Source organism: Nicotiana tomentosiformis, chromosome 11 (assembly GCF_000390325.3).
Source record: "Nicotiana tomentosiformis chromosome 11, ASM39032v3, whole genome shotgun sequence".
Taxonomy (NCBI): domain Eukaryota; kingdom Viridiplantae; phylum Streptophyta; class Magnoliopsida; order Solanales; family Solanaceae; genus Nicotiana; species Nicotiana tomentosiformis.
Genome location: NC_090822.1, coordinates 27,563,975 through 27,570,735, shown reverse-complemented (window position 1 = coordinate 27,570,735; position 6,761 = coordinate 27,563,975). Strand labels below are relative to the sequence as shown.

General features: G+C 38.7%; 1 long non-coding RNA gene across 2 annotated transcripts; it reads right to left on the bottom strand.

Moving 5' to 3' along the window:
* Window positions 1–726: 726 nt before the first annotated feature.
* Window positions 727–6,467, bottom strand: LOC138900945 (uncharacterized). Of its 2 annotated transcripts, XR_011412311.1 has the most exons (4): window positions 5,950–6,467; window positions 4,346–4,413; window positions 2,980–3,414; window positions 727–2,239 (listed from the first exon to the last, which is right to left on the bottom strand). It is a non-coding gene; the product is annotated as an uncharacterized lncRNA (long non-coding RNA). The 2 variants fall into 2 exon arrangements; XR_011412310.1 differs by having other exon boundaries at window positions 727–3,414.
* Between the last annotated feature and the right edge of the window lie 294 nt (window positions 6,468–6,761).

The window sequence follows — 6,761 nt, the reverse complement described above, 5'->3', positions numbered from 1 at the left end:
CCAAAAATCTTATTTCTACTCTATGATAATCTAGATCTATAGATGAAAATCTATGAAAAATAATAGGGATTAATTAAAGATAAGTTAAAATTACTAACCTTAACGTTGGGAAGAAATTGCTATCCAAAATCGCCTCTAGGTGAAGTATAGGTCTCAAAAATTAAATAAATTGAGCTAATCCCGAAATCTCCTATTTTTACCTAGCTGCAGATATCGCAATTACAAACTCTTGTTCACAATTGTGTGGCTCGCATCTGTGAGCATCATGGTCGCAAATGCGAAGTGCCCTCTAAGACAAAGAAGTCACAGATGTGATACCCTCTTTGCAATTGTGAGGGCCGCAAATGCGACACCAACTTCGCAATTGCGAAGCTTACCCTCCCATTCCCCCTATTACAAATGCGAGGTATTTAGAAATACGAACCTCGCCTTTGCGAGTAGATCATCGCAAATGCGGTGACTACAGCACCAACAATCTTAACTTGGAGAAATCAGTGCAAAACCAATCTGAAACTCACCCGAGCCCCTCGGGCCCTATTTCGAATATACAAACAAATATATAAACCTCATACGAACTCACTCAAAAGCTCAAAATATCCAAATAACATCCACAATCAAGAATCAGGCATCAAAACTCAAAGATTTCAATGTTCAAAAATACATTTTTTGAACTTTCCACAATAAGTGCTGAAACGGCCTCAAGCCACTCGAGATCCCAACCAAATATGCGTACAAGTCCAAAATCATCATATGAACTTACTGAAATTGTGAAAATATCAATCCGATATCGTTTATCAAGATTATTGACCATGGTCAACTCTAATAACTTTTAAGTGTCAAAATCAAACTCTCTTTGAAAAGTCACATTTAAACTTTTCAGAAATCAAGGACCACACACGCAAGTCATAAATCATCAAATTAGGCTATTCAAAGTATTAAAGAAATAACAGAAAGCTATAACTCAAAACAACCTATCGGGTTGTTATTTCCTCCACCTTTAAAAGAAATGTTCCTCCTTGAATGGACATAGAAATGTACCTAAACTGGCAAAAGGATGCAGATATCTACTCCTCTTATCGGACTCGGACTCTCAGGTATCCTCCTCAGTCGGCTGCCCTTTCCAAAGTACTTTCATAGAAGAAATATCCTTAGATCTCAACTTTCGAACCTGCCAATCTATGATAGATACAGGCTCTTCCTCATAAGTCAAATTCTCATCAAGCTGCACTATGTTGAAGTCCAAAACATGCGAATCTTCGTGATACCTCTGAAGCATAGAAACATGAAATACCAGATGTATCCATGTTAGGTTGGGAGGTAATGCAAGTTTATAAGCAACCTCATCAACTCTCTCTAACACCTCAAACGGGCTAATAAACATTGGGCTCAACTTACCATTCTTCCCAAATTTCATCATGCCCTTCATAGGCAAAACTTTAAAAAGCATCTTCTCACCCTCCATATAAGCCATATCACGGACCTTCTTGTACGCATAACTGTTTTGCCAACTATGCGCTATTCGAAGGCGATCCTGAATCAATTCCACCTTCTTCAAAGCATCACGAACTAAATATAATGTCACTGCCTATCATATAAAGTCTCATACCACGCCATCTGAATATTGGATAGTCCGCTTGGACTGCCATCTGTCTGTGGATAAAATACAGTGCTCAGTTACATCTGTGTGCCCAGCTCTCGCTGAACGGCTCTCCAAAAGTACAAAGTGAACTGAGTGCTATGATCTGAAATGATAGAAATGGGAACACCGTGTAAATGAACAATTTTTGTGATACAGATTTGAGTCATCCTGTCTGAAGTGTACGAAGTCATCACTGGAATGAAATGCTCGGATTTCATCAATCTATCCATAATGATTCAAATCTCATTAAAGTTCTTCAAAGTCCATGGTAATCCTACCACAAAATATAGTATAATGTGCTCCCACTTTCACTCCAGTATCACCAACCTCAGAGGTTTTCTGATGTTCATACTTGACCCGCTGGCAATTCAAGCACCGTGAAACATGCCCAACAATATCTTTCTTCATCTTCCGCCATCAGTAAAGTTGCTTCAAGTCATGATACATCTTCGCGACACCTGGATGAATTAAATACCGTGATCTATGAGCCTCCTTCAGAATTAGATCCCTCAATCCCATTAACATTTGGGACACAAATCTGACCCTTAAGTCGCACAACACCATCATATCCAACAAATTTTTTGTCTCCACCCTGTTGCACTGTGTATTCAATACAAACAAGTGTAGATCATCATACTGGTGAGCCTTGATGCGCTCTAACAAAGACAATTGTGCCACAACATAAGCAAGAATCCTACTAGAATCCATAATATCCAATATCACAAATTTATTAGCCTAGACCTGAACATACATAGTCAATGGCTTCTCCCTTATCTTATCCATCTCACTCGTTATCCACAATGTAAATTTGAATGAGCTGAAATGGGTCCCTAAGACTTGGACTCAAACCAATTGACCCTTGAAAATTAAGTTTAATCAGCAACCCAACACAAAGCTACAGGGCCTATATATAGATCAAGACATGCCACCTATCTTAAAACGCAATTCAAAACACTACCTTGAACCCCCGTTTTAAAATCTGAACCTTAAGTCGTAATGTAAATTGGTCAAAACTAATCATCACCAGCCAAAGAGAAATTAATAAACGCTAACTGAGTTATCATTCAATTAGTCGGCTAAATCAAAGCCAAACAGCCTTACGCAGGATTAAATAGTTTCAACATAACTAGAAACCATAGTTTGACTAAACATGTAATCGAAAATGATAACCAAACAATGCTCAAGCAGAGACGATCATCATAAACAGTTAGGTATGGAATAAAAAAAGAATTAAAACTAAGCGGCAACTATACTTGATTGATATACATGAAGAAAGAAAGAAAGAAAGAAAGAAAGAAAGAAAGAAATGAAGAAGAAAGGAAAAAGGTCTCTGTGATTACCTCAACAGAGCAGTGTCCACCGAAAAAATAGAGTTCTGGCCGGCAGAGGGCATTGTGAGTTGAGCATTGGCTATGATTTCATAATTGCCACGACCCAAAATCACGTATGTCGTGATAGAGCCTATCTCAATACTAGGCAAGCCGACAACCTCAATAAAACCACAATTTCTCTTAAGTTTGAAAACATAATATTTTCATCAATATAAAAATCTCACAAATATTGATATAAAACACTCCCAAAACCAGGTGTCACTGAGTACATGAGCATCTAAATGATAACAAATTCTGACTAATAAACACTGTCTAAAAATATAGAACAATACAAAAACTGAAAGATAAGAGAGTCAAGATCTGCGGACGTCAAGTAACTACCTCGATAATCTCCAACAAATAGCTCTAAAAACTAGCAATCGTCGTATCCGAAAGTACCTGGATCTGCACATGAGGTGCGTGGTGTAGTATGAGTACAACCAACTCAGCAAGTAACAATACTAAATAAAGAACTAAAAGTAGTGACGAGCTTCACAGCTAAGTTCAATTACAGCAATTTCTAACATAAGAAAGTAGGCATGCTTGCAAGTTCAACAATTAAGGCCCAAACAGTAATTTTATGTCAAGTTCAACTGAAATAGAAGATAATATCTCTTAGAAATCTCCAAAACAGTGATATATGACAGCTGAAGTGCAACAATAATGAAATCAATGCATCCTCTTAGAGCAACAGTCACTCATTCCTCCCATTCACTCAGCACTCGACACTCATACTCAGTAGGTACGTGTGCTCACTAGGTGTGTGTGCAGACTCCAGAGGGGCTCTTTACCCCCAAGCGCTATAATCCGCACGGACAACTCACGTGTTGTACGGACAACTCACGTGCTAGTATAATATCTGAATCCGCACGGATAACTCACGAGCTAGTATAATATCGGGATCCACGGCCTTACTCAGTCATAAATCTATCCAGTCTCTCGAGCTCTCAGAAATCATGAAAATCAGCCCCAACAGAAATGATATATTGTATCAATAATGAACAATAGAGACTGAGATGTAATATACAAGTAAAGTGGTGACTGAGTACAAACAATAATTTAGCAGATAATTCAGCATGTACACGACCTCTGTCCTTACAGTGCCAACACATTGTCTAAACATGATTTATGGTTCAATTTTTCTATTACATGGAGAATGTACAGATAACAATAGATTATTCAACTACATTGTTCCACAGGATTTGACCAAGTCACAATTCCTACGGTGCATGCCCACACGCCCGTCACCTAGCATGTGTGTTACCTCAAAATCAATGACGCATCACAAAATCCGGGGTTTCATACCCTCATAACCAAATTTAGAACTGTTACTTACCTCAAAGCGTGTAATTCTTTATTCTCATATGCTTTTGCCTCCTGAATCGGCCTCCAAACGCCTCAAATCTAGTCACAATAAATTGGATTCAGTCGATACAGATTATAGAAATTAATTTCATATGAAAATACTAATTTTCCAACAAAACCTAAAATTGCACTAAAAAATCGCTCATGGGACCCACGTCTAGGAACCTGATAAAAGTTACAAAATATGAACGCACATTCACCTATGAGTCCAACCATACCAATTTTACCAAATTCCGACATCAGCTCGACCTCCAAATCCTAAATTCTTATTTTGAAATCCATATGCCCCAAATCCTCTAATTTCACTTCAAAAACACGTAATCTAGTCGAAATACTCAATGATAATCCAATATTATTGACTAACAATAATCATAAGTGACTTAAAACAAGTTTTCCCATGAATTCAATCTGAAAATCGCCCCAAAACCGTGTTGGAAATGTCCAAAATGGCAAAAACTCGGAACCCCTTCGAAAAGTATACTGTCCAGGGGTTCCGCACCTGCGACTCATTTAGCCACTTCTGCGGTCTCGCAGGTGCGAGAAACCAACCGCTTCTACGGTTTGCCAAGGCCTTCATTGCCCCCGCTTCTGCGTCCCTTAAGACATTTCTGCGGGCTCACATTTGCGAGACTCGGTCCGCTTTTGCGGAGCTTGCGCTTCTACGCCCATTCATCCGCATATGCAATCATGCAGGTGCGGAAATCCCCTCGCACCTGCGACCACTGCCTCTCAGCCCCCTGACCGCATCTGCACTTTCCATGCTTGCTTCTGCGAGTCGCACGTGCGAGCCAAATTCTGCATGTGCGATTGCATCAGAAGGCAGAAAGTTTCCAGCTTTGTTCTAAGTCCAAATTTCGATCCGTTATCTATCCGAAACTCACCTGAGGCCCCTGGACCTCAACAAAAAGTACCAACAAGTCTTAAAACCTCCTACGAACTTAGTCGAAGCCTCAAATCACATCAAACAACGCTAAAACCACGACTCATACCCCAATTCAAGCTTAATGAAACTATGAATTTTCAACTTCTACATTCGATACCGAAACCTATCAATCAAGTCCGATTGACTTCAAATTTTGCACACAAGTCATAAATGACATAATGGACATATTCCAATTTTCAGAATTGAATTCCGACCCCGATATCAAAAAGTCAACTCCCCGATCAAACTTCCAAACTTTAATTTCTATTTTATCCATTTCAAGCCTAATTTAACTACGGACTTCCAAAAAAAAAAAAATCGGAAACACTCCTAAGTCCAAAATCATCATACGGAGGTATTGGATTCATCAAAACTCTATTCCGGTGTCGTTTACACATAAGTCAACATCCGGTCAACTATTTCAAGCTTTAAACCTTGGAACTAAGTGTTCCAATTCATTCCAAAACCTCACCGGACCCGAACCAATTACCCCGACAAGTCACACAACAACTGTAAAGCAAAAATTGAACAATAAATGGGGGAACGGGATTGTAATACTCAAAATGACCAGTCGGGTCGTTACAATAATCGAGGCAATACTACAAGCAACAATAGATTCTGAAAGCCCATACATAAAGGAGAAGAAAGGATACCAGTGATTCCAATTAGTCAATGGTGAGTTGACTGGAGCTGGCCACCGTGAAATGGTCAGAGACTACCATCAGTAAATAGATCTTCACAAAACCTACCTATTTATGCAATTTTCAGAAAAATCGGGGCTCTGGTTTGTGATAATTTGGTAAATGGGGTAATAAAGGTAGGGTTTTTATTTTCTCGACCAATTTCATGGATTTGAAGAAGAAATTGGCCAATTTGGTTGATGTATTTGAGTAAAGGGTGAAGAGATGAAGAATTTAATATAAGGTGGTAGGGGTTTTGACCACCTCTGGCATTGGTTGAAAATTTTCGGTGGTGGTAAACGGCGGAGAGGCAATGGTTCATGGTAGAGATAGAGAGAGGGGGGGTATTGAGGCGACTAAGGTTCGGACCAAATGGGGGTTAATTAGGTGTTTTGAGGGTATGAGGGAAAAGGGGTCATTTAACAAAGCGTGAGAAGGGGAAAACCCTGTTTCGAAGCTTAACTTCGACATTTGAAACTCATTTGGTCATCAAAGACCAGGTCGGGGAAAATGGCGCATGTATTGGGCCTGAAAATTTTAGGTTGTCGGCTAAAGTTTGGACCTGAAATTTTTCTTTAAGCATATAACCACTTTTATTCAAATTTTAAATTGAGTCATTTGCACTAATAGCCTATTTCATCAATCTCCTAATAAGTTGACTATCAAAATTGCTATTTAACTTAATTAATTATCTAATTATGCAATAAACTAACTCAAATGTACTAAGAAAAATAAAAAAAAATTGTGATTTTGTATGTTTTAGAAATACAGCTAAAATTCAATTA